General features: G+C 48.2%; 1 non-coding gene and 2 pseudogenes across 1 annotated transcript; all 3 read left to right on the forward strand.

The window, feature by feature from the left end:
• Positions 1-6,673: 6,673 nt before the first annotated feature.
• On the forward strand, positions 6,674-6,841 carry LOC139531063 (U2 spliceosomal RNA; annotated as a pseudogene).
• Positions 6,842-7,154: 313 nt separating this feature from the next.
• LOC139531150 (U5 spliceosomal RNA) lies at positions 7,155-7,271 on the forward strand. The gene has a single exon (XR_011666257.1). It is a non-coding gene; the product is annotated as a U5 spliceosomal RNA (small nuclear RNA).
• A 339-nt stretch (positions 7,272-7,610) lies between these two features.
• LOC139531089 (U2 spliceosomal RNA) lies at positions 7,611-7,827 on the forward strand (annotated as a pseudogene).
• Positions 7,828-12,297: the final 4,470 nt, after the last annotated feature.

The following is a 12,297-nucleotide window of genomic DNA, read 5'->3' on the forward strand; positions in this document are numbered from 1 at the left end:
AAGATGTTCCTGGTCCCGACGATTGCATACTGCAGGGTAGATTGAAAAATTCAGAGACACTGGATAATTTGGGCAGCATTCTCACTCATCTACCCGTTGATAGGCGGGAAGAGATGGTTGGTCTGATTCGGAGATTTCCAGGTTTGTTTTCTGTTACACCTACACGTACAAACTTGATAGAACATGATGCTGACCCCATTCGTCAGCGGTTCTATAGAGTTTCTTTAGAGAAACTGCATTGTCTGGATGCTGAGGTCAGATACATGCTGGAGAGTAGGATAGCAGAGCCTTCTTTCTCCAGTTGGGCTTCTCCCTGTATCTTGGTCAGAAAACCAGATGGAACAAACAGATTTTGTACAGACTACCGTAAGGTCAACAGTGTCACTAAGCCAGATTCATTTCCTCTTCCTCGGATGGAGGACTGCGTTGATCAAGTCGGGGCAGCTAGATTTGTGAGTAAATTTGACCTGTTAAAGGGCTATTGGCAGGTGCCACTGACGAGTAGGGCACGTGAAATCTCTGCCTTTATTACACCCTCTGGTCTGTACTCGTATTTGGTTATGAGTTTCGGACTGCGTAATGCACCTGCCACTTTTCAGCGACTTATGAACAGGGTTATCGCCGGTCTGACAGGGTGTGCTGTTTATCTGGACGATGTAGTGATATATGCAGATACATGGGAGGAACATCTGTCCCGTATTCAAGCCTTATTCGAACGCCTGGCTGCGGGTCACCTCACGATCAATCTGGCTAAATGTGAGTTTGCTCAGGCGACTGTTACATACCTTGGAAAGGTGGTTGGGCAGGGGGAAGTGCGTCCTGTTCGAGCTAAAGTGGTAGCTATTGATGCGTTTCCTCCACCAACTACTAAAAAGGAACTGATGCGTTTCTTGGGCATGATTGGTTATTACCGTGGTTTTTGTAATAACTTCTCTACTGTGGTCGCTCCATTGACAGATATGCTGAAAGCAAAGGCTGTTTACATTTGGTCTTCTCGTTGTCAACACGCTTTCGAAGATGCAAAGAGGTTGCTTACCTCAACTCCGGTGCTGGCTGCTCCTCGCGTGGAATTGTCATTTACCTTGCAGGTGGATGCTAGTCATGTGGGGGCAGGGGCAGTTTTGCTGCAGGCAGATGTGTCTGGGGTTGAGAGACCTGTCAGTTTCTTTTCGAAAAAGTTTAACCATTATCAGTTAAACTACTCGGTCATTGAAAAAGAAGCGTTAGCACTCATCTGGGCGCTGCAACACTTTGAGGTCTATGTCGGGTCGGGAGTAGTACCTATTACGGTCTACACTGACCATAACCCTCTCACCTTTTTGAGGTCCATGATGTGTCCTAATCAGAGGATAATGAGATGGTGTTTATTTTTACAATCATTCCATCTCGATGTGCAGCACATTCGTGGAACGGATAACGTGATTGCTGATGCGCTCTCTCGTGCGCCCTGTTCCTGAATGTTTGTATGGTCGGGTTCTGTCTTTCCTGTCTATTCCGTCCTGGTCTGGGGAGTCTTCTTTCCTCTTAAAAGTTGCTTCCTATGCACTAATGTTGCTGAGGTCTGGGAAGTCTTCTTTCCTCTTAAATGTTGCTTCCTATGTATTAAGGTTGCTGAGGTCTGGGGAGTCTTCTTTCCTCTTAAAGGTTGCTTCCCGTGCACAAAGGTTGCTGTGGTCTGGAGAGGAGGTTGGCTGGGGCAAATTTGGAAGTGGGAACACGTAACCCCTCATCAATTTGGGACGCAAGTGCTGTGTCAGTTTGGGACGCAGAGGCCGGTATGTTGTTCCGGGGTCCTTGTTGGTCCCCGGTTTTATGGGGGGGAATGTGACGACCCTCCCACTCTGTCTACCGTTTTCTCTCTCTTTGCTCTTGTTTCCTTATTAGGATAGGGGTGGGCGGAGTTGGGAGGGTCGTCAGCTACATGGGAAACACCTGGGCCCACTCTCCCAGGATAAATACACCACTTCCCCATTCATGGAGGGGACTCTCTCCATGTAGACACCTTGATAGATTCGGTTATGTTTCATGGTGCTTTTTGGTTGTTTGTTTTAGCATCTTTCAACACCCTGCATTATCACATTCATGCATGCAAGACATTCACTTACACTACTGATTACTGATTACACACACCATTGTATATTATACCTAGTTTCTTTATCTAATAAATATATTTTGTTACTCCTTATCTCCACGTGGTCTCCCTTTTGTTACGGGCTCTGAGCCGGTTCGTGACAAGAGGAACACTTATGAGTTCCAAGTATTTTTGGAAGGGCTTTGCTTCTGGCAGAGCCCGGTATATCTTGTTTCAAGAGAAATTGACAGAGATGATGACGCCCACCGCCGAGACTTTTTGCTCATGCGTTTGACTTCAATCGGACTGACCGGTGTATTTTTCCACTCCAAGTTGTCGCTAAGGGCAATTGAGTTCAAAGAGCTAGTGACTTAAAGACGCATTGGCGACTTAAAAAAAAAAAAAAAAACACATTTCTGTCTGTCTGTCTGTCTGTCTGTCTGTCGCCAGGGAAAGGTTGGTTGGGTGGGTGGGTGAGTGAGTGGGTGGGGAGGAGCCACCTTTTGCCAAACCGCCAAAGTCTGCCGAGACCCCCGGGTGCCCGGCGGGCGCAGCGGTCCATTTGTGGGTTATCGCTTCTCGGCCTTTTGGCTCAGATCAAGCTTGGTACCGAGGTGCCCCAGAGCTCGCTGAGTCAGAAGGTCGAAGTAGGAAAGCGATAGGGGTTTTTCCCTGGAGTGGAATATAGTGAGACAAGAATGGCGGTCCCAGGTTTTGGACTCGCAAACACGGTGCGTTTTACATGGGTGGAAAAGGAGTTGCAGCCGTTTGGAAGAGAGGTTTTTGGGAGGACCCTGCTGATGGGGGTGCTAAAGCTGGAGGTAAAAGATGTTTTTTGCCTCCAGGAAAATCAAGCGGAGAAAGCATTTGAGGTCACGGTATATACAGAGGAGAAGCATGAGGAAATAATGCGGAAAGTAAAAGGTTTGGAGAAAGAAAGACCAATGTGCCACTATGGAGTGAAAAGTTTGGCAAAAAACAATTATAGAATAGTGACGGTGAGAATGTATAATCCCTACGTGAAAGAAGAAGAGGTGAGGAATTTCTTGGGGAGGTACATGGACTATGTATCCTCGGGAAGGCTCCTCAAGGACTCTCTAGGTTTTTGGACTGGGAGGAGAGGATACCAGGCCTTTCTTAGAGAGGAGCCGGGGGGTCTCGGAGGGTACCTCCATCCTCCAGCAATGTTCTCCCTGGGGGCTGACAGGGGGACGTTATACTATGCCCGTCAGCCTCAATTTTGCAGGCGGTGTATGGCCTACGGCCATAGTGTCGCCTCGTGTGGTGCTAAGAAGTGCAGGGTCTGTGGGTCTGGCGGGCACGAGGCGAGGGACTGTACTGAGCCAAAAACATGTCATGGGTGTGGCTCGAAGGCACACCTGTGGCGAGACTGCCCGGCTAAGAAGAGGACATACGCGTCTGCAGCTGGGGGGGGAGCAAGAACGGGGGATGGGGGTAGAAGAGGAGAGGAGAAGGAAGAAGGAGGTGGCAAAGGCAGGAAGACTGCACCGAAGGAAGGAGAGAGAGAAGAGGAAAAAGAAGAAGAGAGAGCCGGGACAGAAGGAGTGGTGTTTGGGACAGAAGGAGAGGCTGGGAAAGAAGGGAAGGGGGCCGGGACAGAAGGAGGGGGGACCGGGGCAGAAGGAGAGGAGGGAGAGGAGGTAGAGATGGAAGGAGAGGGGGCTGGGATAGAGAGGGAGGAGGGAAAGGAGGCAAAAGGAGAGAAAAGGAAGGAGAAGGAGAGAGGAGAGGGGGGGGGGAAAGGAGGCAAGGGAGGAAAGAGACCCCTTGGGGTCGGGGTATGAGAAGAAGAAGAAGAAGAGGAGGGAGGGTACGGACGGGGGGAGGGAGAGAAGTGGGGGGGGGGGGAGAGAGAGGGGGAGGGTTTTTTGGGGCCTAAAGATTGGAGTGCTATGCCCCCTACTGAGGTTTCTCCTTCAGAAACACAGGGGGAGATGGACACGGGTAGGGAAATGGAGGGGGAAGGGAATAATTTCATATATAGCGATGGGGGGTCGTCACCAGTCAGTAGTCTGGGGGAAGGAGATGGGGGGGAGACAGGAGAGGAGGGGACGTCCATGTCAGATGAGAAGGGGCAGGGGGGCATCGGGTGAGTCTCCTGTTTTTGTTTTGGTTTGGGTTTGGTTGAGGATTTTATTTTATTTTATTAATGAATAATTCGGTTAAGTGTTTTAGTTTAAATGTAAGGGGTTTGAGGGATTTTGTTAAGAGGAGGGCGGTTTTTAGTTTTTTGGAAGGGGTAGGTTTTGATGTATGTTTTTTACAGGAGGTTCACCTGAGGGATGGAGGGGACGTTGAAAGGTTTAGGAGGGAGTGGGATAAGGGGGAGTCAGTTTGGGGTATAGGTGGGGTGCATTCAACGGGGGTGGGGATTTTGTTCGGGAATAGGGAAGTTAAATTAGAGGGCACTTTTGTGGTGATGCAGGGGAGGGTTTTGGGGGTAGATATTATGTTTAGGGATAGTAGGTATAGGTTAGTGGTGGTGTATGGGCCACAGGTGGCGGCAGACAGGAGGGAGATGGTGGACTGTCTGACGCCCCTGTGTGTTACAAATTTGCACTTGGTGATAGGGGGAGATTTTAATATAGATTTAGGGGTGGGAGGGGATAGTAGTGCAGGGGCCATCACCGGGCTAATGGCTTGCCATGGTCTGGTTGATGGTGGCCTGCACACTACTCCGACAATGGCCGGTCCTACATGGCGCAACTCCAGGGGGGTTGCACGGAGGCTCGACTATATTTTTGTATCCAGGTCTTTGGGTCAGTTGTCTGGGCGTTTGTTGCCTGTTTTCTTCTCGGACCACGACGGGGTGCTCCTGCAGGTGGGGGCGCCAGTCTGCCTCTTCGGTAGGGGGTACTGGAAGTTAGATCGGGATGTGCTGGAGGAGCAAGCTTTCGTTGACTCCTTTTTTGGTTTCTTTCGGGGGCTTGAAGGCCTCCGGTCCATGTGCGAGGGGGTGTTGGAGTGGTGGGATTTAGTAAAGGTGAGGATTAAGAATTTTATAATAGGATATTGTAAGAGGAAAAAAAGGGAGGAAAGGAGGGAGGTGGATGGTATCCAAAGGTTGCTCGAACTCGAGTACGAGGCAGGCAACCTTGGAGGGTCCTTTGACTGGGAGAGATCCGCAGCCCTGAAGGCGCAGCTCAGGGAGATGCAGGAGCGGAAGGCTCGAGTTTTCCTGGAGCGGGCGCATAATGGCTTTTTAGAACATAATGAGACTTGTTCCGCAATGTTCTTTAAGTCGGTTAGGGCTAGACAGAGTAGGAAGGTAATGCATGGGGTTAGGGAAGAAAATGGCAGTATAGTTAGAAAGCCGGAGGAAATGGTCAGGGTGACAACTGACCATTTCCGAGGCTTTTTTAAGGAGAGGGAAATAGATGTAGAGCAGGGAAATGTGTTTTTAGAACACTTGTCCCGGCGATTGCCGGAGGGCATTAGAGACGTGATGGAGGCTCAGATCTCCCTAGAAGAGGTTGAGAGCGCCCTTAGGAGGATGGGAAAAGGGAAGGTGCCTGGGATGGATGGGCTGCCGGCTGAGTTTTACCTCAAGTTTTGGGGTATTCTTGGACCGGTGGTCCTCGAAGTCTTGAAGGCCATCCTTGAGACGGGGGTCCCGGGGGGATCCGGGACGAGGAGGTCAGACGGGCAGGGAGTCCGGCTCCTGTGGTGGGCATCTCGGCGGGGGTCTGGGAGGGAGTGCAGGCGCGGCGTCTGGACAACAGGCTCAAGGACCTGAATTGGTTGAGCCTCCACAAGTGCTTGCCGGTACGTACTATTATGTACCGGCATAGTTTGGCGCGATCCCCCACCTGTCCAAGATCCTCTTGTGGCAGGGAGGAGACTGTGCGCCATGCCTTTTGGGACTGTGCCTTTGCCGGAGTAGTATGGGCTAGGGCACGGGTGTTGTTAGGAATGGTAAGAGGTGATTTTGTGTTGACCTGGGCTAGGCTAGAGAGAGGTGTAGGGAGAGCGGGGGGTACAGTTAGGGACAGGTTTCTGCTCTGGCTTATTATGAGTCTCTTTAAGCGGGGGCTGTGGGAGGCCAGGCAGAATTTGGTCAAGACAGGGAGAGATTGGGGGGTGGAAGGGATAGTGAGGAGGGTGGAAGGAGATATGAGGGGAAGGATGAAGAGGGAGGAGAGGAAGTGGGGGCAGCATGCTGCCAGGGAGAGATGGAAGGGGGGTTTAGGACTGTGGTAAAGGGAATAGATTAGGTATGTGGAGATAGGGACTTAGGCATGTATTTAATGTGAGTATTGAGGGGGAGGGAACCCGCTCCCCTGAGAAATTATTTTGAGTTTTTAATTTCTGTTATAATTTCCAATGCCTTGTGCTGTGAAAATTTGGTATTGATGATTATGATTGATGATGGTTTGTTTATTATGGTTATGTGTTATGAAGATTGTGAGTTTTGAGGGAGAAGGGATTTTTCCCCTGAGTATTAATTTGGAGTTTCATTTGTGTTGTAATTCCAAATGCCTTGGTTTGAGTTTTGTTAGTATAGATGAGTTATTGGTATTGATGACATCAACATTGTCGATGGTGTTGTTTATTATGCTTATGTTTTTGAATAGGAATAAAATCTTTTAATCATCATCTGTTCTTATCAGTTTAATATCTGATACGTCCCCCATCGGGGGACTACATATTAAATGGATTTTTCGAACAGGGAGTCGGAAATGGGGCTTGCTCCGTCCGCTCCACGCATCGACTCGGTATTGCAGTACCTCCGGGAACGGTGCAACACATTTCTCCCGTTGTCAAGGACAAAAAAAGACACAAAGCTATCTAAACAGCTAGCTAGCAGCAGAAAGAAAGGAAAAAGAAGAAACATCCAAAGTGAAAGTAGGGCGAAGCGCTTTTCGTGGGTTCCCCCGTTTCCCGCCATTTTACATAAAAAATAAAAAACGTTCGCCAGGATAGTGAGTGAGTGAGTGACTGTGTGACTTTTTACCCACACACAGCCCTCGAAAAGTTGGCAGAGTGGGTTGGGTGACCACCCGCGAGATCCCGGCCTAGAGTGCACAGAGTGTGTCTCGGGCCCCGACCTCTGACTTCCATACGACTCTGGTTTCTCTTCATTACGCACAAGCCTTTCGCCTTTTACTAAAGACTTCCGTGGAGAGGAACACTCACGAGTTCAACGTATTTTTGTAAGGGCTTTGATTCTGGCAGAGCCCGCTATATCTTGTTTCAAGAGAAAGTGACAGAGATGATGACGCCGCCGCCGCAGAGACTTTTTGCTCATGCGTTTGACTTAGAATCGGACCGGTGTATTTTTCCACTCAAAGTAGTCGCTAAGGGCAATTGAGTTGCCGGGCTTTGAACAAATAGTCGTCGCACTAGGCGTAAAGAGCTAGTGACTTAAAGAAGCATTGGCGACTTAAAAAAAAAAACACCTGCCTGCCTGCCTGTCTGTCGCCAGGGAAAGGTTGGGTGGGTGGGGAGGAGGAGCCACCTTTTGCCAAACCGCCAAAGTCTGCCGAGACCCTCGGGTGCAGGAGTCCATTTGTGGGTTATCGCTTCTCGGCCTTTTGGCTCAGATCAAGTGTAGTTACTTTGTCAGTGCTGCACTTGATCAGAGAAGCGATCGCAGGCCGGAGGGCGCCCGGGAAATTGTGCTATTTATTTTTGTTTAAAATCATTATTATTGTTGTATTGTTTCACCATTGTTTTTCTTTGTCCTGGGTTAGGTGGTGGTTTTGGTGGTGGACTACAGGTGCACCAGCACCTGTAGGGTGAGTTTAAAGGCCCTCTGGTCCTTTTCTTTCTTATTTAATTTAAATTTAATTTTCCCTCCTGTTTGTCCTGTTTTGCATCTCTCCTCCCCCTTGTATCCTACCCTCCCCCCCTTTAGCTCTTCCTACTGTTTTGAGTTTTGTGTTGTCTGCTAGCGTGAGTGGCTTTCGGGCTTGTGGGCCTGCTAGCTTTAGCTTGGCTTGGCCTGCTAGCCTCCTGGCCCTTTTAGGCGTGGCAGGCTTTGTTTGTTGTTTGTTTGACTGCAGTCTCTTTGTTCCCCTTGTCCCTATCCACCTTGTATCTTTAGTTTGTCCCCCAAATTGCCTGTTGTCTCATTTCCTTGTGGTTTTGTGTTGTCAACTGGGGGACCTTTGCTGGCCGGCCTGCTAGCTAGTTAGCTTAGCCTGGTCTGCTGGTGAGGCTTGCTAGCTTCCTCGTCCCTCAAATTTGGCAGGTGTTGTTTAGTCAATGTGTTTTCATTTCCCTTTTACCTCAAGTATTTTGTTTGTTCTTTAGTCTTACCTCCTAGTTTGTGTGCCTTGTTTGTTTTGTTGTAAGGCTTCTTGGCTTGTGGGCTTGCTAGCTGGTAAGCTTAGCCTGGCCTGCTGTCGTGGCCTGCTAGCCTTTGTCTAGTTTGTGTGGTTTATTTTTGTCTCTCCCTTTTGTGCCCTTCCCTTTGTGAAAATTAACAAAAAAAAAAAAAAAAAATGTCCCTCCTTGTGTCTCCTCCTTCCTTTCCCATTGTTGATTTAGTTTGGTGCTGTGCTAGATAGGTTGTTGTGTGTCCCGTGGTACTGGTAGGCCCTGGTTAGCATTGCCTAGCAGAGCCTGCTAGTCTCCTCGGGTCACTGTTCAGCAAAGGGAGGACCCTGGGGACTATGGTGGGTTGAAAGCCATCCCATCCACCATAGTCCTCGGAGAGAACAGGGGCCATGTTCACTACCAGGACCAGCCCAAGCTGTGCCGTAAGTTTGGTGAACATGGCCACCTTGCAGACGCCTGTCAAAAGGTTGTCTGCATGAAGTGCCGGGAGGTGGGCCACCGCTACGAGGAGTGCACGAACGGAAGGTCGTGCAACCTCTGTGGCGAGCGGTCCCACCTCATCCGCGACTGCCTCTCCTCCTGGGCCAACAGGGTCAAGGCTGGAAGGAGGGAGGGGGCGGCTGCGGACCGGGCTTCCGAGCGCCAGAGGGATGGAACGGCAGTTGCCGGTAGTGGTGGAGGAGGCAGTAGTGGAGCCGGCAGGGGTGGTGGAGGAGGCAGTTGTGCAGCCAGTGGTAGTGGAGGTGGTGGCTGTAGTGGAGGGCGCGGAAGGTACAGTGGTGGAAGAAGTGGGAGGAGAGGACAAAACCCTCCCCACCCCAATCCCCCTGCCCCAGACTAATGTGACCCCTGAATGAGAAAGGGCCGAGAAAGACGGCTCTGGAGAGATTCTTAGCCAAAACTCCCCAAGCGGGTCAGACATTATAGGGACGGTGTCAGAAAGCACCATGGAGACGGTGTCAGGAGACATGGGAGAAGGGGGGGAGATTCTGGAGGAACACCTCCCTCCACGTAAAAGAAATGCTGAGGAGCTCTCTGACCCCGAACAGGGTGATGAAAAAAAGGGAAAGGTGGAACGGGAGAGCTCCCAGGGGGAGGAAGAACCCAGGACCTTCCCCTCCAACTCCCCCAATCAAGTCTCCTTTTTAAGTCCGGTTTTAACCTCCTCTCCCTTCCAACCCCCTTTACCCCGGAGGGAGAGAGAGAATTCCCCAGAAAAGTAACCCCCTTTTAACTGTTCAATGCCTTTTCTTTTAGCACTGTTTTTACTCACCCCTTTTATGGCTTTTAAAATCACCACTATAAATGTGAGGAGTGTAAAAACAGCAACAAGAGCACAGTCGGTTTTATCCTTTTTAGAAAGGTTTAACTCAGATGTGTTTTTATTACAGGAGTGTGGTCTACCCTTTTTATCTTCTTACAGGAAATGGGAGGATAAGTGGCAGCACAGGCCCTCCATTTGGAGTGGTTCCAATTTTAACAAGAACGACGGTGTTGCCATTTTAATCAAGACCCCACAGGTGGTGGTGAGGGGGAGCACGGTTGTGGTATGCGGGCGTGCTCTTTTAGGCAATTGATTTTAATGTGCTAAATGTGTATGGTTTTAATGACAAACATGACCGGTGCGCACTTTTAGAAAACCTGCAGTCCCACATGCTAGGGAGGGATCCTCTAGTGGTGGGTGGGGATTTGAATTGTGTTTTAAGTAGAGCAGACAGGAGAGGGGCAGGAGAGGATTTTAAGGTAGACAGGTCAAGTGTTTTATTGCAAGGGCTGTGCAGGGATTATAACTTCTTATGGCTCAGTATTGAGTAACTTGGAAAAATGTGCCCATTTCAAACGGCCTCGTACTCAATTCTTGCTCGTACAATATGCATATTATTATTACTATTGGATAGAAAACACTCTCTAGTTTCTAAAACCGTTTGAATTTTTTCTCTGAGTGAAACAGAACTCCTTCTGCAGCCCACTTCCTGACAGGAAGTGAGATTTCTGAAATCGAGGTCTCTGTTCAAACGCTTGCCTATAAATGGGCATGATACGTATTGGTATACATACACGTCATACACCTTCCCCTAGATGTCAAGAGGAAGTGAGAGAAGAATTGAATGGATTATCTTGGTCTGAAGTGGAATAAATCCTCTTGGAGTGACTTGTCCGCCATTTCTTGTTTTTTCGAAAGCGCGAAGTTGGACCTGGAATCGCCTTCTGGAAAGCCGTCGTTATAGGCGAATACTATCTCCGGCTTTGATTTTATTTGATACATGTTACAATATCATCGTAAAGTATGTTTTATTAGATTATTGAAATTTATTCGGGACGTTAGGCGTGTTGCGTTGTCTGCTTTTGTTCAGGATGGAGAGCTTAGCACCACTTGGCCAGTGTGCTTGCTAATTCAAGAGGGAAAGAGGTCCTTCTAAACCCAAACAAAGACGGTTCTGGACAAAGGACCCCTTGTACAACATTCTGATGGAAGATCAGCAAAAGTAGGACCCATTTTGGGATGATATTTCATATATCTGTCGAACTGTGCTATCGCTACCGATTACCTGGAATCAATGCTGTTGTGTGTTAGCTATTGTAGTAAGCTAATATAAAGCTATATTGTGTTTTCGCTGTAAAACACTTAAAAAATCGGAAATATTGGCTGTATTCACAAGATCTTTGTCTTTCATTTGCTATACACCATATATTTTTCAGAATGTTTTTGATGAGTATTTAGGTATTTGACGTTGGTGTCTGTAATTACTCTGGTTGCTTCGGTGCTATATCTGACGGTAGCTGTGATGGTAGCATCAATGTAAAACTGATTTATACCTCAAATATGCACATTTTTCGAACAAAACATAGATTTATTGTGTAACATGTTATAGGACTGTCATCTGATGAAGTTGTTTCTAGGTTAGTTTGGTTGGATCTTGGTTAGTTAGGTTGGCTTTGTGCATGCTACCTGTGCTGTGAAAAATGTCTGTCCTTTTTTCTATTTGGTGGTGAGCTAACATAAATATACGTGGTGTTTTCGCTGTAAAACATTTAAAAAATCGGACATGTTGGCTGGATTCACAAGATGTTTATCTTTCAAATGCTGTATTGGACTTGTTAATGTGTGAAAGTTAAATATTTCTAAAAAAAAACATTTTGAATTTCGCGCCCTGCACTTGAGCTGGATGTTGTCATAAGTGTACCGGCACCGCACTGCAGCCTGAAGAAGTTAAACTGGCTGACTGTTTTAAAACCCCGCATCCAAGAGAGGAGGGCTTCACCTGGACCAGTGGTGACGGCACCAGAGCCTCTCGCATTGATTATCTGTTTACCCGGGACTGTCCCCCAACTGATGCTAGAATAACCCCTGCTTTCTTCTCAGATCACGTAATGCTGACGTGCACCCTTTCACTAACTTCGGGTGTGACTGTGGGAAGAGGGCCCTGGAAATTGAACTGCTCCCTTTTAGAAGATGATAGAGTAGTTAGTCAGTACCGGGAGCAGTTCAGCCAGTGGCAGACGCTACAGGACTTCTTTGACACACGAGCACAGTGGTGGGAAATGGTGAAGGGAACGACGAGGACCTTCTTTAGAGAGATAGGAAAGAAAAAAAGCAGAGAAAAAGATCGACGCATGGTGGGACTGCAAAAGCGACTGGAAAGGTATTTTAATTTATGCCAACAGGGCCTTGATTTTAACCAAGAAATCCAAGAAGTAAAGAAGGAAATGGCACTTAGCAGAACAGAAAAGTAAGGGGGTTATTTTAAGAAGTAAAGAAAGGGATTTAGAAGAGGGGAAGAAGTGCACCAGGTACTTTTTTAAGAAAATAGTTAGTAAGGGTAGGACAATAACAGGGTTAAAAAACAAGGATGGGGTTTTAAAAACAGACACAGAAGGAATAAAGGAAGTGGTCGAGGATTTTTATGGGGAACTGTTTGGGG

Source organism: Salvelinus alpinus, chromosome 9 (assembly GCF_045679555.1).
Source record: "Salvelinus alpinus chromosome 9, SLU_Salpinus.1, whole genome shotgun sequence".
Taxonomy (NCBI): Eukaryota; Metazoa; Chordata; class Actinopteri; order Salmoniformes; family Salmonidae; genus Salvelinus; species Salvelinus alpinus.